Raw genomic sequence first — 23385 nt, 5'->3', positions numbered from 1 at the left:
GTTCTCCTTGTGGGTTTCCTCTGGGTGCTCCGGTTTCCTCCCACAGCCAAAGACTTGCAGGTTGATAGGTAAATTGGCCATTGTAAATTGCCCCTAATGTGGGGATGTGGTAGGGAATATGGGATTAATGTAGGATTAATATAAATGGGTGGTTGATGGTTGGCACAGACTCAGTGGGCCGAAGGGCCTGTTTCAGTGCTGTATCTCTAAATATCACAGAACCACAGAATTGTTACACTGCATAAGGAGGCCATTCAGCCCATCATGTCTGCACCAGCTCTCTGAATGAGCAATTCACCTAGTGTCACTCCCCCTCCTTCTCCCCATAACCTTGCAGATTCTTCCTTTTCATATAACTAATTCCCTTTTGAATGCTTCAATTGAACCTGCCTCCACCACACTCTCAGGCAGCGCATTCCAGACCATAACCACTTGCTGTGTGAAAAAAGCTTTTCCTCATGTCGCTTTTGCCTCTTTTACCAATTACTTTCAATCTGTGCCCTCTCGTTCTCGATCCTTACACAAGTGGAAACAGTTTCTTATCCGAAAGACGACATCTCCGAGAGTTCAGGATTCCCTCAGTACTGCACTGGAACCTCAACATAAATATTTGTGTTCAAGTATCTGGAGTGGCGCTGATACCACCATTTTCTGATTCCAAGGCAAGAGTGTTACGTTTAGTCATGGCTGATGCGTTATCTGATAAATGTGACCAATAAATTTCAATACATTGTTCAACATCCGAACGCAGATTAAATTGCCAAGTATCTATTCCTACCTGCACAGTCCAGAGAACCCAACCCTCCTCTGGAAACTAACTAGATATTGATAAAGAGGACTGATAGAAACAGTTCACATTTTGTTCTTCCGATTAATCCTACAAATGTATTAATGTTATTACAGCACTGCAATTGATCCCATCCACCATTCTCTATGACACATATGGGCAAAACATAATTGCCTACATGGTACTTGAAAAAAAAGAACTAGCATTAGTACAGTATTTGTCAGATAATATTTACGTCACCATTTGTATTGCTCTTCACATACATCATTATTCAGCTTACTGCAGATTGTTTCTGAAAAAAAGATACAAATAATAACAAATATTCAAAAGTAACTTCAAAATAACAATCCAATAGCAGGTTTTGACTCTTGTGGGTTATACAGAGTTACTTGACTGAACCTTGTTACTTCATCTATGTGCATCTTTGTGCCTAAATAAACAAAAAAATCCTCATGAGATATCAAAATAAGCAGAGACAAATGGATTTGCATGTCCATTTTAAGGCCTCAATCATTACAGGTGTAGGTTGCGTAGGGTGGTGGTGGGAGGTGGGGGGTGGTGGTGGGTTGGGATTCCCTGCATGATGTGGAGATTTGATTCCATTGTTTTTTCCTCTGAGGGTGTGGGGAAGGACTTCTGCTTCTCCTGGCCCACAAGCAGTGCTGTAAAGGCACTTACCTTCTTCTCAAAGCTGTCCTCGCCTCCCTTAAGCTGTCGGGCTTCCTGGGACATGGGAAATCCAGATAGTCAGGGTTAAACCTGCAAAGCAGGTTAAATTAGAACTCATTAAAATATTTAAATGGCCAACCTGCCTCCAGGGAGTGGGTTGGCTGCCCATCCCTTGCTATGCCTCCATTAAACCTGGAAGTGGGGTTGGCTGGAGGCGTTGGTGTACCATTTGAGATTTGTAAAGTTTTACCAACTGATCTGAACCCAACCCAGCCGTTTCTGAGAGTTACGAATCAGCCTTATGAGTTTGTGATATATTCCATATGATTAATTTGTACATCCTAAGATGAGCTTGTGGTTTTCGTGATTCTGCTTCATATGCATGAGTGAGCTCACTCAGATCTCGAATTGAGATTAAATTAGATAAAATCTGGAAATGAAGCATCTCAGAAAAGCTGAAAGAAAACGCCTCATTTTGAAACACAAGAGGGAACAGCAAATGTTAGAGTTCTTTTTTGTTTTCACTCCTTATTGTTGGGATGGATTAATAAAATAGGATTTAACCAAAGTAATAAAATCAAATCAGAACGTGTTTATATGCAAGATACTTTATGTCTGAGAAATAGCTTGGTCTCAAGACGTGTTATGTTTGCATTGGCCAAGCTGCACAATATCATCCTCAACTGATTACTTTCAACAATAAAGAAACTTACCTAATATTTATTTTATTTTCCAGATCATCATTTTGTGACTATCATAAGACCCAGTCTGTTGTGTTATTGTGTCACATACCTGGTGTTGTGTCATCCTCAATTGCAACAGTTTTTAATAAACCTCCCGCATTACATATGAAATTGCCAGTAGTAGAACATCTATTATGCTATTAATGATATAATAATAACAATATTCAGTAATTACAATACTTGAATAATATTAACTTCCACAGTAATATGCACATAATGAATGTTCATTGGTGTTTTAAGACAGAATGAGGACAGAGAGCTTATTAAAACACAAAACTTGTCGAGTGAGTTAATCAGCTCAAAGTCCCCTAATCTAGCATAAAACATATCGAAACCTTCATTACCTCTACATGACAGCAATGAAAAAGACTAACACCATCATTCCCATCTATACAGGGATTTCAGTGTACTGTGTAAATTCCACTCCAATTACAGATATGTTAATGACTTTTTTTCCAAGATTGCTCATCTTGACAGGCTCACAAGCCCTCTTGCCATCCACAGCAAAAGAGCAACATTACTCAAATTATATTGCAAAACCTTTCTCAGATTCTTCCCAACCCATGGGCTGCTAACCTGTTGCCCAGCAACTGATGCAGCTTACTGCAACAAGAAATAAAAAAGCCTGCCAATATTCATCCAGAATTTCAGACTGCATCAACAGGCATTGCTTTTGCAGCTAACCGAGATGGCAAGCTGACAATCCCTAGGTTGGGAAGGATCTGAGAAAGAAGTAAAGACATGCACACATGAAAAAAAGAAAGCTGAAGAAAAAGACCAAAGGAAGAAGATGAACATGGAGAAGCTGAAATATAGAGAAGGAAGGTTACAAATCCTCTATTATATTCATGGAACAACAACAGAATTAGCCACAGGAATGGCAACATGTCATTTTTTTTTTCTTTTTGGTCCTTTTTTTATGTGTTCATATTCTTTATGAAAGGCAGCAGAGTCAGACAGGAAGACTATCAGAAGACAATGTGTTGCATGCACTAAAAGCCATCAGCCAATTGTGACTCACTGGCTGGATAGTGATAGTCCCATTAATTGTATTACCACAGTTAATTTCTAAGTGACCTGGGTTTAAAGGGCAATGCCCATACATGCTGTTTTAAAGTCAGCAAAAATCTCACCAAAAGCAGTTTCAGGATGGATACATTTCAATCTACTTTGGCAGTTTCCAGTAAAGTACTTCTGATACTGCCTTCCCGAGGGAAACATCCTCTTCTGATACTGCCTTCCCGAGGGAAACATCCTCTTCTGATACTGGCTTCCCGAGGGAAACATCCTCTTCTGATACTGCCTTCCCGAGGGTAACATCCTCTTCTGATACTGCCTTCCCGAGGGTAACTTCCTCTGGAAATCTTCCCTCTACAGCTTCCAACCTCATAGTCCTGCAACCCTGGACAGTCCGCTTCTACCTCCTTCCTAAAATCCACAAACGGGACTGTCCCGGCAGATCCATTGTGTCAGCCTGCTCCTGCCCCACTGAACTTATTTGTTTCTATCTTGACTCTATCTTTTCTCCGCTGGTCCAGTCTCTTCCCACCTACATCCATGACTCTTCTGACACCCTACGTCATTTTGACAATTTCCAGTTTCCTGGTCCCAACCGCCTCCTCTTCACTATGGACGTCCAATCGCTCTACACCTCCATCCCCCACCAGGATGGTTTGAGGGCTCTCCGCTTCTCCCTGGAACAGAGGCCCAACCAGTCCCCATCCACTACCACCCTCCTCCGCCTGGCTGAACTTGTTCTCACATTGAACAACTTCTCCTTCAACTCCACGCACTTCCTTCAAGTAAAAGGTGTCGCTTTGGGTACCCGCATGGGTCCTAGTTATGCTTGTCTTTTTGTGGGATATGTCGAGCATTCTTTGTTCCAGTCCTACTCAGGCCCCCTCCCCCAACTCTTTTTCCGGTACATTGATGACTTTATCGGTGCCGTTTCCTGCTCCCGCCCCGAACTGGAAAACTTTATCAACTTTGCTTCCAATTTCCACCCTTCTCTCACCTTTACATGGTCCATTTCTGACACTTCCCTTCCCTTCCTCGACTTCTCTGTCTCCATCTCTGGGGATAGGTTGTCTACTAATATCCATTATAAGCCTACCAACTCCCACAGCTACCTCAACTACACACCCTACCTCCTGTAAGGATTCCATTCCATTCTCCCAGTTTCTCCGTCTCCGACGCATCTGCTCTGATGATGCTACCTTCCATGACGGTGCTTCTGATATGACCTCCTTTTTCCTCAACCGAGGATTTCCCCCCACTGTGGTTGACAGGGCCCTCAACCGTGTCCGGCCCACTTCCCGCACCTCTACCCTCACCCCTTCCCCTCCGTCCCAGAACCGTGACAGGGTTCCCCTTGTCCTCACTTTCCACCCCATCAGCCTCCATATCCAAAGGATCATCCTCCGCCATTTCTGCCACCTCTAGCGTGATGACACTACCAGTCGCATCTTCCCTTCCCTTCCCCTGTCAGCATTCTGAAGGGATCGTTCCCTCCGTGACACCCTGGTCCACTCCTCCATTACCCCCACCACCTCGTCCCCGTCCCATGGCACCTTCCCCTGCAATCGCAGGAGGTGTAATACCTGCCCATTTACCTCCTCTTTCCTCACTATCCCAGGCCCCAAACACTCCTTTCAGGTGAAGCAGCAATTTACTTGTACTTCTTTCAAAGTAATATACTGTATTCGCTGCTCACAATGTGGTCTCCTCTACATTGGGGAGACCAAGCGCAGACTGGGTGACCGCTTTGCGGAACATCTCCGCTCAGTCCGCAAGCAGGACCCTGAGCTTCCGGTTGCTTGCCATTTCAACACTCCCCCCCTGCTCTCATGCTCACATCTCTGTCCTGGGATTGCTGCAGTGTTCCAGTGAACATCAACGCAAGCTCGAGGAACAGCATTTCATTTACCGATTAGGCACACTACAGCCTGCCGGACTGAACATTGAGTTCAATAATTTCAGAGCATGACAGCCTCCCATTTTACTTTCATTTTTAGTTATTTTTTTCTTTTTTACATTTTTTACAATCTTTTTTTTTGCGTTTATTTCATTTCATCTTAGTTTGTTCAGTTTGCTTACCCACTATTTTTTTTTTCAGGTTTGCACTTGCTGCTGTTCAATATTCAGTCAGTTAACACCTCATCTGTACTAATGCTTTGTCTTTCAACACACCATTAACAATTGTTTGCCTTTGCTCCATGACCTTTTGGTCAGCTATGTGGCCTTGTCCAATCTACACCTTCTCCTTTGTTATCTCTTGCCCCACCCCCACCTCACTTGCTTATAACCTGTGACTTTTCTAATATTTGTCCGTTCCGAAGAAGGGCCACTGACCTGAAATGTTAACTCTGCTTCTCTTTCCACAGATGCTGCCAGATCTGCTGAGTGGTTCCAGCATTTCTTGTTTGTATTTCAGATTTCCAGCATCCGCAGTATTTTGCTTTTATCCTCTTCTGATACTGTCTTCCCGAGGGAAACATCCTCTTCTGATACTGTCTTCCCGAGGGTAACATCCTCTTCTGATACTGTCTTCCCGAGGGAAACATCCTCTTCTGATACTGTCTTCCCGAGGGTAACATCCTCTTCTGATACTGTCTTCCCGAGGGAAACATCCTCTTCTGATACTGCCTTCCCGAGGGAAACATCCTCTTCTGATACTGCCTTCCCGAGGGAAACATCCTCTTCAAGGACATGTACTTTTGATTGCAAATGTGAATTGATTTTAAGGATGTTTCATTGTACCACAGATGAAGTTTGACGAGCTAATGATTTACTAAATGGTTCTATCTTCTGATCCTGTGAACTTTCATTCATGCCAGAATATAAGTCAAGATTGTGCATTTAGTTTGATCATTAGGTCCCTGCATTCATGTATAAATTGCTGATGTTTCTCTCAGCCATTTTGGAATGGGAGTAGCAGGATTACTGTTCATATCTATCAGAGAGAAAAAACATAGTATAAATACTCTGTTATGTCTCTGTAAAAATAAATCTTATTTTAACATTATAAAAAGATGATGATGTGTTGCCCATGAAAGACCTGCAATTTTGAGCCTCTGTCCCTTTAAATCACTTGCTCTACTGGAGGTCAATGTGGGTTTAGTGAATGGAGACCTGACTGCACTACTGATGTGGTCTGATTGGCAGTGACTGTGCTTACCAGAACTATTTTAATTGCCTTAACATAAGTTTCCACAAGTAAAATGTTCTATGCACCTCAACACAATTTCAGACCAGTAGGATAAAGATTCAACGTGTCTCAACCCTACTATCAATCTGCTGATTTAACACACAACTACCCTACAGTCCAGCGCTTCCAACTATCATGATAACGGAAAGATAATTTTATGTTGTAAAGGTACTGAGGCTTACTTGAAATGCCAAAGACGCAACTTTTAATGTCAGGGTGAAATTTCTAAGGCTTCCATGGTAACTTGGTTCTGTTCCTTCTACTCGTATGATCATCTAAATAAAATTTGGTTCCTGAACACTGGAAGACTCATGAGGAGATTTGTGCAACACCATTAATCATTATGACTGAACACTGGGGCCTGTAAATCACTGTTCTAAACCACTCACATTTAATGTTTGATCTATTTGGTTTCCTCAGTTACCAGAAACAGCCTACTTCTATCTACTTTGTTTGTCCTTTCATAATTTTGAATGTTTCAAGCATATTGTCCTGTGATCTGCATCCTTCTGGTGAAAATAGCTCCAATGACAGGAGTCACATTTTGCTCGAATGTGGCAGTATCAGCAAAACATATTGCTTGTTGAAGACATCAATGGAGCATGTAGCAACTTCACTGAAACATATGACCACATCCCTCTCCCTCTCCTCCAGTTCACAACTAACAGCAGCTCGGGGCATCTCGTTGTCAGAAGCAGAGTACATCTCTGGAAATTTCATGAAAATTAATGATGAGGAAGGCCTTTTGGCTATCACATTTCAGAATCTTCTGACCCTTTTTCTGCTGAAAGGATTTGGATGTGAGCTATGTTCAGATGTCTTTCCAGTAGCAAAATATCTGCACTGCAACAACTTGCCAAGGTTCCTTTGACAAAATCTCCCTAACCTGTGGCCTCTACAACTGAGAAGAACAAGAGCAGCAGGTGCATGGGAACACCAGCACCTGCAAGTTCCCCTCCAAGTCACTCACCATCCTGACTTGGGATTATATCACCATTCCTTCACCATCACCGGCTCAAAATCCTGGAACTCCCTCCCTAACAGCACTGTGGGTGTACCTACACCACATGGACTGCAGCAGTTCAAGACAAAAGCCCACCATCACTTTCTCAAGGGCAACTAGTGAGGGGAATAAATGCCCATGATGCCCACATCCCGAAAATGAATTTTAAAAAAACTTCCCAATTCAGTCGCAAGCTGGGTTGTGGATCAGCCAGTAGATGAATGCTTATCACAAATGTGAGTCAGGAAGTTGCTTCTCTCAGACACTCAAACAATGAAAAATTCATTATGCATGTCATAAAAAGCACCATGGTCTTGCAGACTTTTTCTTATCTTTACTTCAGCTGTGAGAGAAGATGTTATAAATCTGAAAACCCAGTCGCCAGCAATGAGTTGAGTTGTAAAAGGTTGCAAAGGGAGACCTGGGCAGATGAACTAAGGACTAACTGTTCTTATAATAGAATGAATGTTTCCATGTTCTTTATTTTTAGAACAGTACACAAACAGAAGTTGCAATGTTTGTGCTGAGTGGCTCTTATGAAACTCATTGCTTGGTATATTTTACCTATTGCGGAACAAAGCAGCTTGCGATTCAAACCAAACATTTATCTCACTGAGCATTGACTCAGCCTGCCATGGAAATCAGAAGGTTACAAGTATGAGAGATTTCAGAAATGTGGACCCAGATCAGAAGAGAGTTTCATTGTTACTCTGTGGGGTCCTGCGCTACACAAGGAGAGGGCAGGAGGGATTCGACTTCCATGAAAAAGAATGTATTCAGACTGCTTGAAGGAGCAACTGATATCACTATAGCCATCAAAGCCTCCCATAGGAATATTGGTTACTTGCGGGAAGGTACTTACTCGGAGGGTGATCAATTTCTGTGGAACCCAAGCAGGAAGTAATATAGAAACATAGAATTTTTGCAACACAGAAGGAGCCCTTTCGGCCCATCTTATCTGTGCCGATCGAAAAGTGTGATCCAGCTGTATTCCACTTTCCAGCTCTTGGTTTGTATCCCTGTAGGTTTTAAGTGCATATCCAAGTACTTTTTAAATATTATGAGAGTTTTTGCTTCTACCACCTTTTCAGGAAGAGTTCTAGACTCCAAAGGGAGTTAACACTTGGAGGTGAGAGGGAAGAAATGGAAAAGGGGGTTAAAATGGTGGAGGGAAGAAAAAAAAATCAAAATTATGTTTGTTTTTGTGGCAGCATCTGTGGAAAGAGAAGCAGAGTTAACGTTTCGGGTCAGTGACCCTTCTTTGGAACTAGCAAATATTAGAAATGTCAAAGGTTAGAAACAAGTGAGCCGGGGGTGGGGCAAGAGAGAAGGTGTACACCTTCTCCTTTGTTATCTCTTGCCCCACCCCCGGCTCACTTGCTTATAACCTTTGACATTTCTAATATTTGCTAGTTCCGAAGAAGGGTCACTGACCCGAAACGTTAACTCTGCTTCTCTTTCCACAGATGCTGCCAGACCTGCTGAGTGGTTCCAGCATTTCTTGTTTTTATTTCAGATTTCCAGCATCCGCAGTATTTTGCTTTTATTTGTTACTTTTGTATTGAATATGAATAAACTTCAAAATGGTTGTGCAAAAGAAAGTTTATTATCTGGTTCTGGTTTATGAATAATGGGGAGATCTGTAATGTCATTTTCAGACAGAATTTATTTGACTATGTTCGATAATGTGCATTCAATTTTTTTGTGTGTGAACTGTTTTGAAGAATAGTTTGCTTTTCAGAAGTTCAGTTCATTTGGCTGCAAGATATAGTCTGCCAAAACAGAATGACCTTGACATATTGCCTTTGCAAGCGAATAGAAGCTGCTGACCATTTAAAAGGCTGCTCAAACTGTGTTCCCCGCATTTTAGCAGCTGCAGTGTAATTGACCCTGGAACAATGAATAAGGGAGCTGCCATTACAGGATGACAGAATAATGGTTGTGCATGTAATAGATTACGACTGGCTTCTGAAACACTGCAATCATTTTTTTCAGGCATGTAATCTTTTAACTAGAAAGATTAATAAAATTCACAGGAAATAAGCCATGCAACTTTCATTGAATGCCCCTTAGATTTTGGTTTGAAAGCTATTTTAAAAATAAAATTATCAATGTCTAATTTAGGTCTGTTCCTTCTACTCGTATGATCATCCAGATAAAACTTGGTTCCTGAACACTGGAAGACAGATTATTGTAAAGGCCCATTCAGAAACAATAGCCTTTAATACATGGTACAACTTACATTCTCATAATGGCCATTATGTACGAATGGTAACAATAAACCTTCTAGTGCCTTCTAGTGATATATGAGAACTTCACTCAGCTGTTCTTTAATTAAATTTTAGTTCTCTATCCCAGAATGGAACACTCTGGAATGTTAATTATTACTATTAGATGATGGCCGTTCTAGGGCTGTGGTTTTCACTGCTTAAATATGACAGCTCTCTCAATCAAATGAATTGCTTGTTTAGAATAATCTATCTAATAATGTTTATCATTGTCCAGCAGTGCCTGGTAATGTTAGAATTGGTTTCTCTATCGACTACTGTATGCCAGCACTTTCACATTTATGTGACACAGTTTCAGATGTCCAGTCCTGCATAACCCAAGAAGTCGATCTACAATCTGACTGAAAACTAAAGATGTGAAACCACCCCCAGGAGGTATCTCACGCTGCATGGCTTTAATATCAGATCCAGTAATACCACGGCTCATTGTGGGGTCAAATTTAAATCATTCTCCAATTGGCCCTTGACTTGGATTTGCCAGCTCTGCACCATACATATACTAATCTGAGGCCTCTCTAGATGCCCATCATTCGAAAGACACTGTGATACCTATTTGCACTGCAATATCCAGGGCTTGTACTGGGGAAAATACACCAGGGGACACTTCTAGACTGGAAATATGTGGCAGACAAATAAAGGTCTAACAGCGATATCATTACAGAACTTGCAACACTGATGTGGTCCGTGTGCTGGTGAAGTACAAATGGTCATCAAAACCAAATCAAATGTTAATCCCCAGAGAGTTTCAAATCTTTAGGTACATTAGTGTATAGTTATTAAAATAAAATGATTGGTTGATGTGCTTTTATTCAAACATGTAAATGATACAGGAATCGCTAGCAGTCATATTATACATGAAGGAATAACTGATTGGGATGTCACACTGATCGCAATCATAATTTGAGTAATGTTATAACATGTAAGTGATTGATTTTGTTTGCAATTTTCTTTCACAGGTGTCTGAAGAGTCTTTTTTGTGAAGACCAATTAACTGACAACGGAAAGCTTTTAAAATATTCCCAGTTGAGATTCAGTACAATACTTGGTCTAATAATGTAACATGGAGAAGTGATACATAATGATCCTGTGGGGACAGGAAAAGCACCAATAGCAAGTCGCTTTCTAAGGGGTCCAATATTAGTAAATCTGATGGCATTTTGATTGGTGGTGGGGCCTCAGGTGGGCCTCAGTTCTGCTGGTAAGTAGTTCTGAACCCTGAGTTCATGCTGATGTCCTGATCACTCAGTGATAGAGAGACCAGAGCCAAGGAAATTCCCCCCACCGGCCCTACTCATCCAACGCAAAACCATCGTACAATTTTGGGGCAGATGGTGTTTCTCTGAGAGAAAGGCCCCAATGGAAACTCACAGCCAGATTTGTTGCTGAGCCCTTGAAAATTCCATAGTGAATGTGTTCATCTGCAACTATTCAAACAATTTGTTCCAGTTGGCCCTAGCTTACCAATCAGTGCATACAATTAGATAGACTATCGGTTGCAACTAATGTAAAACAACAAAGTAGAGAATCCAATATTTCCAAACAGTAAAATTAGAATACTCTCTTAAAGTCAATATAGCCTATCTGTTGGCTGGCTAATTCTAATTAACAAATAAACATTTCTGGTGTTGCTCACATGAAGGCAGATCATATGCTATTTAAGGGCAAGAGTTTAAATTTTGATAGCTCTTTCCTAATGGTTGTAAAGGGACGGCCTTGAGGAAAGCTAACTGCTGCTGAGGTGTAACTGTGCTTATCTGGCCTATCTCTTTAAGATCATAAAGTTTTATTGGTATAAACATGCACAGCATGAGGTCAATTTGAAGCTTATTGCTATCGCCCAGGGAACTGTAACTGTAGACTGGCATCTGCCTGTAAATCCCCAGCTCTCTCCCCTAGGGGAGGGCAAGGATATGAAAGTCAGAAGAAACTAACACACGCATTTTTTACATACTTTCTAATGTGGTACTTGCATATTTGTAGTTTGTCAATCCATTCAGTTGCAAGTGTTTGTTTTTTGTGAATATATTTCAGCCAAACATATTTGACACTTTTAGATCTGAATCTGCAAGAATTTTACAGAAATTTGTAATGGATTTCTCGTGGCACTGCTTATTATCCTGCTAGGGATGGTGGAAATGGGAACTCTAAATAAATAATTGAATTGAAAATCTGCTGTCCTTCTGGCACATTCTCAGTATAAGGGAAAGTCGTGGAAGGACCAGAAATGCGGCTGGGACCCATATATACCGAACCCTAGCTTGTTTCCATGGAGACTTGATAGCTGTGGACCTTCAAATGGCCCAGATAGCCGGATCAGAGGTGGAGGTGGGAATTGAGGAATTCCCCGATCGTGAGCCTCCTCAACCCCAGCCTCGGAATCTGCCAGGTAACAGGAGCCCCACCAGCCATCCAGCTGCCACACGGGAGTCAGTCTGGACGTATGGGCCTAGGACTTACTCTGGAACCCCAAAGATTTGGCAGAAAGACAAATGTTTATTTTTGGCCTCCTCACAAAGCAATGTTTCCCTTGTCACTCTAGAATTTTTCCATGTTCAAAAAGATCTGCCACACATTGCCAATCTTCCAACTTATCCAAATGGACCAGCAAGCTGTTTATTTAGCCTAAATTACTAACCCCTGGGCTGATTCTCAAAGTCATCAGCAGATTTTAAAATGGTGTGTTTAACATTCTCATCTAAATCATTGATGAAAATGATTCAGAGCAATGGGATTTCATGGAATTCCACTCATGAATAAGTCTTATTCACATCAACTTTCATTGATGACAATAATCTGCCTATGAAATTTCAACCATTTAATACAGCATAAATTGGTCTATTTTCTTTCCAATTGCCATCTATATGATGTTTTCTTTAAATACAACAAATTAACAGTCAGATAATCATGTATAGCTTGTGTCTGAATTTTCAATGTGCAGAAAAATTCCCTTTCAAAAACCATTTGCCTATTTGGGAAATTATCTTTGTTTGCAACGTTCTGCAAAGTCAAAGTGAGTGTTGGCCAAGATTTTCTCTGGGTACTTTTTCTTTAATTAAGTTATTGCGATACAGAAAATCCTTAGGACAGATTCCATTATTTTACCTGTTATTGATGATAGGTTAATGGAATTGTACTTGCCTGGGTCAAGCTTTTCACCCTTGTTAAATAGAGACACGAATCTGATTTTCCTCTAGTACTGGAGAAGCTCCACTGTGCTCAGTGATTCTTCCATTACAATAGTCAATTCCATATTAATCTTCTCGCTTCAACATCCTGGGATATATGTTATTTGACCAAGGGAATTTTAGACTTGTGTCTTTTTAGTGCCTCAAGTGCCTCTGCTGTCCTGACTTCAAATTCGTCCAGGATGCAGTATATGCTAAAGAACATGAATAACAAGTCAGCCTTATCATTAGTAAGAAATTTTCCTTTAATGCTTCAATTAAGCTTTAATTTTACTGCCACCTTTTATCTTTAGAGCTCTAAACTCCTCTCTAAATGCTCTTTTGCTGTTAAAATGCTGGAATAATTTTATAACATATATGTGTAACAGTTTTACCTATATTTATCACTGCAGCTCTCTTCAGCACTTTTAGTCTCCCCTTATAATATGTTTAAGTAAATTTCTAATTTTGCTATTGAACTGTGTTCAAGGACAATCAAGCCATTAAAATCCAAGTGTTATAATCCATCACTACTTAGCTTACCATTGCAATAAACTAAGCCATCTAGTGGGCAATTAGGTGACATTATTTAAAGTTGTTGCTCTAATTGATGGCAATCAGGCAGCTGACCTGTGGAAGTAAATGTGACTTTTACAACTCTGATCATGAAGAGCCAAGACTCGAGGGTCAATGCAGTACATGTCACTTTTTAAAAAATTCATTAATGGGATGTGGGCGTCACTGGCAAGGCCAGCATTTATTGCCCATCCCTAATTGCCCTTGAGAAAGTGGTGGTGAGTTGCCTTCTTGAACCGCTGCAGTCCATGTGGGGTAGGTACACCCACATTGCTGTTAGGAAGGGAGTTCCAGGATTTTGACCCAGCGACAGTGAAGGAACGGCGATATAGTTCCAAGTCAGGATGGTGCGTGACTTGGAGGGGAACTTGCAGGTGGTGATGTTCCCATGCATCTGCTGCTCTTGTCCTTCGAGGTGGTAGAGGTCGCGGGTTTGGAAGGTGCTGTCGAAGGAGCCCTGGTGCGTTGCTGCAGTGCATCTTGTAGATGATACACACTGCTGCCACTGTGCGTCTGTGGTGGAGGGAGTGAATGTTGAAGGTGGTGGCCTGCCAAGTGGGATACTTTGTCCTGGATGGTCGAGCTTCTTGAGTGTTGTTGGAGCTGCATCCATCCAGGCAAGTGGAGAATATTCTGGCACACTCCTGACTTGTGCCTTGTAGATGGTGGACAGGCTTTGCATGTACATTTTGGTAGGAAGAATGAGGAGATCGTATAGTCCTATAAATTAAGTGTCTAAATGGGGTAGAGGAGTAGAAGAACCTGGGGGTACAGAAAGACAAATCACTAAATGTAGCAATGCAGATTAATAAGGCCATAAAAAAACAAAGTACTGAGGTTCACATCTGGAGGGATAAAACTGAAAAGCAGAGAAGTGATATTTAACATGTATAGAATCTTGGTTAGACCACACTGGAGTACTGTGAACAGTTTTGGTCTCCACATTGTAAAAAGGATGTAGAGGCACTGGAGAAGGTGCAAAAAAGAGTTACTAACATTATACCATAACTGAGAGGCAATAACTATCAGGAAAAAATGAACAGGCGAGTTTTGTTTTCTCTAAAAAAGAGAAGGCTGAGGGGTTGACCTGATAGAGTATTAAGATTATAAATGCATTTGGTAGGGTAGACATAGAGAAAATGTTTCCACTTGCAGGGGAGATATGAACTAGGGGTTATAAATATAAGACCGTCACTAATAAATTCAGTAAGAAATTCAGGAGAAATTTCTTTACCCAGAGAATGGTTAGAATGTGGAACTTGCTACCACAAGGAGCAGTTGAGGTGAATGACATAGATGCATTTAAGGGGAAGCTGGATAAACACGAGGGAGAAAGGAATAGAAAGATATGTTGATGGGGTGAGATGAAGAAAGGTGGAAGGAGATCTCGGGTGGAACATAAACACTGGCATGGACTTTTTGGACTGAATGGCCTATTTCTGTGTTGTAAATACTATGTAACTATACAATATGATGTAGTGTTCCTCTGGAGCAGTATATTAAATAGAAATATGTTTTCGTTGAAGAAAAACAGAAATTTTGACAATGGAAGGTGATTGAAAGGGTTGTTGAGTAGCTAATTATAATGAAAAAAAGGCAATAACATTTCCAAAGTATTTCAACATACAGAACATTGCAGAAAATACATTAATGATTTAAAATGTGTGCCTGGATTCAGAATAGCACGTCTAAACTAAAGTTGCGGGGGGGCGGGAAACAAGCACATAGGCCAGAAGTGTGCTGCATGGTAAGAAGTTTTCATGTCCTCAAGTTCGTCCAATTATGGGAAGTGAAAATGTAGCAACCTTCATAAGTCTTCCATAATGGATACAGCAACATCACTTATTAAAGTCTGGCAAATGATGTTTTAATTAAAATAAATGAATGAATTGCTGTTGTTTTATCTTCTGGAATAGTCCTGTTAAAATCACTTTCAGTACAGCAATAAAATATTTGGGCTAATAATAACTTTTACCAGCAGCTGAATGATGGATGAGAATCAATCATCCACCAATTTTACATCTTGTCTGATTTTCTTTTGAGAAAGAGCATTAGGTGTGGTATAAAATGAGCTGGTGATTTGCAATCACCCATTTTATATTTCACATGGAAATAAATATTAAAATTACACCCATTGAGTCATAGAACCACAGATGATTCTTCCAAATGTATGTCTTTGAACTGCTCCAAAACACCAGCAGGACATTCTAGGAGTCAAGTGGAGCAAGAGTGCAACATCTGTATTTAATGGGTTGCACATAGTTAAATATCTGAGCAGGCTTTGGAAAGAAGACTTAAAATGGCTGAAGCAACAGAAGGAAAAAGGCAAGCATCTAATTTCTCTCAGGCTGGTATAGAAGTGTTGCTGTCACAAGTTAGAGAAGGGACGAATGCTACAAGTAAAATACCAGAGAAAAAGCCCTCATGCACATTAGCAGGGGTCATGTAGAAAGAGATATCTTTGGTTCTGGCTGTGGCTGTGAGTGGGACCACCATAACCGAAAGGACCCCTTAGAAGTGTTGGCAAAGGTCCAATGATCACACTAGATCAGCAAAGATAAGATTGGCTGTAGATGAATAAGAGGACAGATAACTGAATCACAGGAAGCAAGTATTCGCGACCATAATTGGTCACGTAACGCACTTCGAAGCATTACATGGCACCATGCTCCTCATCCCAATAGTAACGTCACTTGCCAGCGCTCATGTCAACTGTCTTGCAACCTGTAATGCATGCTAGCACACTGAAGCTTGTAGGTATGTTTTTAAACTATAGGAATTCATGTCTTTGAGAGAATTTTCCAGAAGGCCATCACTAGAAAGTATTACACATGCTGGTGAATCTGATAAAATCAACATTAACACATTGGCCGGAATTTTAAGTTTCTCCCCCCCGCCCCCCAAAGAGCGGGATGGTGGTGGTGGGGGTGGGGTGGTGGGGAAGTGCGTAAAATTGAGTGGGAGACTCAAGGGCTCTTCCCAACCCACTCCCACCCCCGCCGCCATTTTACGTGGTGGCAGCAGCTGAAACCGGCCAATCAAGGCACTTAAGTGGCCAGTTAACAGCCACTTAAGGGCCTCCACTTGCCACCATAGGGACTTTACCCTTGGCCGGTCGGGAAGCCCAGGCCTGAGAAAAGCCTACTGACAAAAGCAGGCAGTTCTCTGATGGCCTGGGTTAGGGGGTGGAGGGAACCTCCTGGTCAGACACCCTATGCCCGATGGAGGGCCGCCCCTCAATACCCCAACCATCCCCAATGCCCAGCATGCTCCCCATCCCCCCAATCGACCTGCCCCTTGACTTGCTGGGGCCTGACTGATCACCCCTGGTGAGGTCCCAAAAACTCACCTTCAAATCGGGGCCATCCTTCCTCTTCTCGTGGAAGCTGGCTTGCAGTCCCAGCAGTGGCCATCACTCCCAGTGGCACTGCTGGGACTAAGAACTGCCTGCCCACTGATTGTCCGGCAGCTCCATTAGGCAGGACTTCCTTTCTCAATGAGGTGAAAGTCCCACCTAAGCCCAATTAAACACTTGGGGACTGTAAAATCCAGACTGGATCCCCAGGCCTGGCGGGGGCGGTGAACGGCTCCCGTCTGTCAAGGGAAAAATTCCGGCCATCATCTACATTAGACAAGTGCTGACTCATCATCACCCACCACACACCCAAAGGAATCAAGAGGAAAATATTTACCAGTTACAATAGGCCTTTTAAAATCTCTGAAACTATTTCAATGCTCTTCTGGCTGAACTTACACATTGCAATCTCCATAAACTTGAGGTTATCCAAAGCTCTGTTGCCCATATCCAAACTCACACCAAGTCCTGTTCACCCATTACTCTTGTTCTTGCTGATCTACATTGACTCCCGGTCCAGCAATGCCCCGATCTTAAAATCCTCAGCCTTGTTTTCAAATCCCTCCAAGGCCTCGCCCCCTCCTGTACTCTGTAACCTCCTCCAGCCCCACAACCCTTCGAGATCTCTGTCTTCCTCCTATTCTGGCTTCTTGCACATCCCGATTTTAATTGCTTCACCATTAGCAGTTGTGCCTTCTTAGATCCAAAGCTCTGGAATTCCCTGCATAAACCTCTCCACCTCTCTCTCCATCTTTAAGATGCTCCTTTAAAACTTACCATTTTGACCAAGTTTTTGGTCACCTGTCCTAAGAGCTCGTGTTATTGGTTTCAAATTGTGCCCGATAGCACTCCTGTAAAGCGCATTGGGGCATTTTACTTCACTAAAGATGCTATGTAAAAGCAAGTTGTTGTTTTTCTTAATAAATTGAGTAAAGCTCAGCACCCATTTCATTATCAATTCTGTGAAAGGAAAATATATACATCGCATATTTTTCTTTGTTAATCTTTCAGATATTGGTATAGCAATGCATGCTATATTAAGTTATAATTAGACCTCATTTAGACTACAGCTTTCAGTTCTGGGATTGCAGCTTAGCAAGGATATATTGACCTTGGAGGGGATGCAATGCAGAGTCACCAGAATGATAACTGGGCTAAAAGGTTTAAATTATGAGCACATGTTGAACAGACTCGGCTTGTATTCCCTTGAGTATAGAAGATTAAGTGATGGTCTAATTAAGATGTTCAAGATGATTGAAGTAGTTGATGTGGTAGATAGGGAAAACTATTTCCTCTGGTAGAGATGTCCGGAACAAGGACCTTAATATTAGAATTGGGCCATTCAGGGGTGATGTCTGTTGTGTGATTGCCTTTAAGAGAGATGTCCCTTTAAGATCTTAGTATGCTAATGAGCTGAGTACCAGGATGCAGTCATGTGACTACATGCCAGTCTCACTCTGTAACTGTAACACCAACAGGCAGGTCCTGCAAATGGTTAGCTCTGCACTGTGTATACTTGGTAGCTGTTAATAAACCTGTTTGAGATCTTCAACAACCTGAACGACACGCATCTCATTTATATTGCATAAGACAACATAAAAAGCTTCTCATTACAATGTCAAGAAGTATTTCTTCACACAAAGATAGCGGAAATCTGGAACCCTCTTCCCCAAAAGGCTGTTGAGGCTGGGGGTCAATTGAAAATTTCAAAACTGAGATTGATAGATTTGTGTTGTGTAAGGATATTAAGGGTTATAGACCCAAAGTGGGTAGTTAGAGTTAAGATACAGATCAGCCATGATCAAACTGAATGATGGAACAGGTTCAAGGGTCAGAATGTCCTCCTCCTGGTCCTATGTTCCAATATCAATACTGCATTTAACATTTAACAATGATTTACATTGTTTTACAAACCAGTGTAGTGAATTATAACTGCATTTTGTGTTAAACAGCTTTTCAAACACAAGTATCATTCATTTACCTTTAAATGTCTGTACGGTTATTTTATTTATTTTTAAAATGACAAAATGTAGTTCTGGAATTAAAACTGGAGAAATTCTCAGAAAATTCACCCGCAAACAAAAACTCAAGATTTGTATCTGATAGACCTGTGTGCAAACAGCAAAGATTTTTGGATCCAGAAATTAGACAGTGCCCAAATGCTCATATTAAAAACCTGTGCCAGAATGGTGTGGTCCAAGATACACCTGATTGGACATTGTTGCAATAGAGCAAGTGTGACACTATAGTTCACTGGTAAAACATTGAGAGGACAGCAATGAAATCAGGCCACTGCGACTCTTGGTAAGTTAGTCTGGTTGGGTATGGGTGGCAAGATAACATGGTGCTGAGGGTCGGGTCTGGAGATAGGTTTGGTTTGGGGAGCATGGAGTCATGAGGGCCAACAGCACTGGCTGCCTCAGTTAGAACAGACCATAAGCAAAGAGCCCAACACCTGCTTCAGGTGCAGATAGAGAAAACCTCTTGTTTAATCTTACTGAAAGTAGTGGGAGGCACTGGAAGTTTGCGTGTCCTTCCTGCCCACCGTTTTGGGGCCTTAATAGATCATGCAGCTGAAAAACAGGTGCCACGCTCCTCAATTTCAAAGCTTCTGTCTCTTGCCACCATGTAAGGGGATGCCACAATTTCATTTCTTTAGCCAGTGATCACAAGTTAACTCTTGGACTACTTGTTTAGTTCCTTTATTCTGCACTGTCATTTTCCATTTACGAATTCATTAACATGCAGGCAGTATTTTCTTGTTCACTCTCCTTGGTGGCGTCTCACATATTCTGTAATTTTCTGTCACATACAGAACTATTTTATCCTCTGGGTTTCTGTGACATTAATATATTCGTGTAAGAGGTGATTTGCATTATGCCATTTGAAGCACATATAAATTATTTTCTCCATAAAACACTGCTGTCACAAACATTTCCCAGCTGTCAGTTGAGAATATGGGAATGAAGTGATGCAACGTAATACGAATGGGTTCATTGCACAGGTCGAACAAAGCAGCAATGATAGAAAAAGCATTTGTGTTTCTTCAGGAAAAATCTTAATGGATCAGCAAGATTAAAACACTGATAGAATTTACAATATTAAGTCACCTAGCTTTTCTAAAGAAAATATGAATTGTATTGATCCAAAACTATAGACGTTAATATGACATGGCTTAGCATATCTGAGGTGAGGAAATTAAAATATCAGACAGTAGCTGAATTAAGTTTATTGGATCTGACCTCTAATGACTGGCTAAATTGACGTTTCTGGTAACTAACGCTGCTCATTTACTGCTCTGCTCCTCAACATACCAGAAATTTCCTGGTAAAATTGCTGATAAACGGCAGATGCAAAGTTGAACCAAAGCAATTTTGCAACAATTCAATGAACCTTAAGATTAGATAACAGTCTTAAAATCACTCCCCTGCAGCCCCTTGCAACATATATTTACACCATTTATCTTTTTTATTGAGAAAAATGTTTTAGCAGTGGGATAACTTGAAGATACTGGCTTGATGAAGAGGCTCCATTCTTGCATCTCATGGATCCACCATTAGCCTGGCCCGACTGGCTCTGATCTGACAGCTAACTTCTGACTGCCTGACAATTTCTCTGACTGCCTCAGATGGGAACAAAACATTGTCTTTTATATGCTAAATCTCAGTTGCAAAATCCCCTTTCTGGAATCAATTCTCAATGGCCAGTTATAAAGGGTTAGCTATGGCACTTGAGTCCATTCCAATCAACTTTGGTGAGCATAGGCCAGCAATTATGATAGCCTGGTTTCAAGCACTATGCAACTACAGAATTTCCTGACAGCTGTTCCAACTGTACTGCCTTAACTTTGCTGGAAGTACAATGGAAACTCCCATTTCAATGCCAAAGCAGGTTTTTCCGTTGCACTTCTGGTGAATTTATGGTGGTGGAAGGGGAGCAACTTCCAGGAAGTCTCCTGTCCAGAACTGTTAGAGGACCAGTATTGCTAAATTGCTTTCACAATATGAGTACAAGCCTCAACAGGCTCCATTTATTACACTTTGTACACTGACTCACTGGGCTGAATTTTGTTAGTACTGTTATGACCAGGTGAGGAAGAGGTCTCAGGCTCTCCTCTCAACCCTTACCTGGTTTGGCTGGTACAGGGTTTAACTTTTAAAACACAGTGTTTTTAGTTTCCCATCACTGCTCTCTAATTGCAATCGTAAAGGAATCAACCAGATAGTTTTTCTCAGGTTTAAACAAGAAAGGTGTAAGTTTATTAACCTTTACACTCTAATTCCATTAAAACTACTAAGAATACGCGATGCAACCACACTAGCATACATATGCGATAAACACACACACAAATAGATATCGAGGAGGAGAAAGAATTAAAGGGGGGAAGGTTTGAAGTAGTAGATGGAATTCAGTGATTGGTTTTGGGTTGGATGTAAAGCCTTTGATTGAGGTTTAAGTCTTGCAGTTCTCGTTGGGGCCCAGTGCACACTTTCAACTTTGTTTCACTGGTACCAGAAGGCTGCAGGGGTCTTCTGTCTTGAGGCTTAAGTTACTTCTTTGGGTCCCTGGAATTTTGCGTAAGAGAGAGAGAGAGAGAGAGACCTTGCTTCTCTTAGGTCTTCAAAATGCAGTCTGCCTCAAAACTTTATTGTAAGCACAATTCAATCAATTCCCTGGTTGGCCAGCAGGGTAGTCATGTGACCAGCTCTTTGTTTGAGACAGCATCACCTGCGAGGTTTGTTGATTCTTCAAAGCTTACAAGGCACACAAAACACAAGGAATGGAATGAATAGATACAGACCATTTTTATCTCAGGAATGCGACAACCAGTACCATTCAGGCCTCGGGCACACACTAAGATGATTTGATAGACTGGGTGATCAGTTGGAAAACCAATAATGGCAAGTGCCATGTTGACTGTTCTCGTAGAGATTGTTGGTCATCCAGTTGTAGGTGCCCATGGTTAAGGCATGGCGGGTTAAAGACAGCAGGTGATGCCTCCCTATCTGAGTGTCCCACTCCAAACAAAATGGTTAACAAAATGCCAGAGAGTGGGAAGGTGCTGGCAGCCACTGCCCCTGTCAAACATGACTGCAACTGTTGTAAACTGTGTCCTGACCCTGCACCCAGAGGTTCAAGCCACTAGCATTCCAACAGGGACACAAAACCCAACACAGTTCTTCCTCCCACTCATGGAGTACTCAATCTGTGCTTAAATCATGGAGTAGAACAAGCACACCTTCCTGGCCCTCCTTCCTTAATCCTTCACCCCTGTTGCCCAGAGCTCTGCCTCTGCCTCTGCTCTGGCAGATGTTGCTCTTCATCCCTAGTTGGAGCAAACTCAGAGAAGCCTGATCCCATTTCTTCTAATGCCTTTTGTTTGTTGGCAATGGAATGTGGAGTCTTCCTGAACCCGCTCCTCCCCCAACCATCAGGAACCCGTGAGACCCAGTAACATGAGTACCTGGCATTAATCACTTGATCTAAACAGTTATTAACTGTATACTAGGTTTACCTGGCAGAGATCCCCTGTGATGTGGTAGCCTGGAAGGATTATATTGCATGGAAGCGTAAGACTGGGAATTGTCACAGCTATATACAGTCAGCCCAATTCCTGTTGTTGCCTATAACTCAATCAGAAGATGATGGAACATCATCCAGGTCGAGAAATATGGGTTCATTGGTTACATCAACATGTTTATTTGTGCTGGTGCTTGCTTCAAGTGTAGGGTGGTGATAGTTTGTGCTTAATTCTTTTCCCTTGTGAAGAGAGTCAATGGGACATTGGGAGACTGACATTTCTATGGCATTCATTGCATACAGAGAAATAACTTTAGTGTTTTAGATGAGAAGAATTAGAGATTGGACATTGTTTGGATAATGTTATGAGCAGGTGAGACAGGGGTCTAGGGGATCCCACTCAGCCTTTGCCTGGTCTAACTGTAACAGGGTTTAATATTAGAAACACCGTGTTTTAGCTCCACCTCAGTGAATCCTTGTTCACCGCTTTCCAATGGGAAGGCAAAGAAATCGGACAGGTTTTCTTATATTTAAACAAGAAATGTGGAAGTTTATTAATCTTAAACTCTAATTCGGGAACGGCTACGAATACGCGACGTGACCACGCTAGAATGCATACGCGATGAACACACATGCAGATAGAGACAGAAAAAATAGAAAAGAATAAAGGGGAAAAGTTTGAAGGAATAGATGGATTGTAGTTACAGTCCTTTGAGTTTGATGTTGAGTCTTTGGTTGCCAGTAAATCTTGTAGTTTTTGTTGGGGCCCAGTTCACGCTTTAACTTGTTTCGATGTAGGAGTCTTTTCTCTCTTGAGGTTTACGTGTCTTCAGTGGGTCCGGAGGCTTGTGAGAAAGCAAGAGAGAACCAACCAGGAGAGAGGCTGTCTTGTTCCAGGTTTAGTTGAAGTTTGCAGTCTGCGTCTTCAAAGTGTCCTGTGTCTAGTTCAAAAGCCTGGACCAGCCGGTTGGTCACGTGACCAGCTGGCTTAACCACCCCTGCATTTGTGGATTCCAAAGCTCTTGGTGGGGAGGGGTGGTGTAGTGCTGTCTCCTACCACGACAAGATGTGGA

The sequence above is a fragment of the Heterodontus francisci genome, chromosome 2 (assembly GCF_036365525.1).
Source record: "Heterodontus francisci isolate sHetFra1 chromosome 2, sHetFra1.hap1, whole genome shotgun sequence".
Taxonomy (NCBI): Eukaryota; Metazoa; Chordata; class Chondrichthyes; order Heterodontiformes; family Heterodontidae; genus Heterodontus; species Heterodontus francisci.
The sequence above is the reverse complement of the archived record's forward strand: the minus strand, read 5'-3'. Positions refer to the sequence as shown.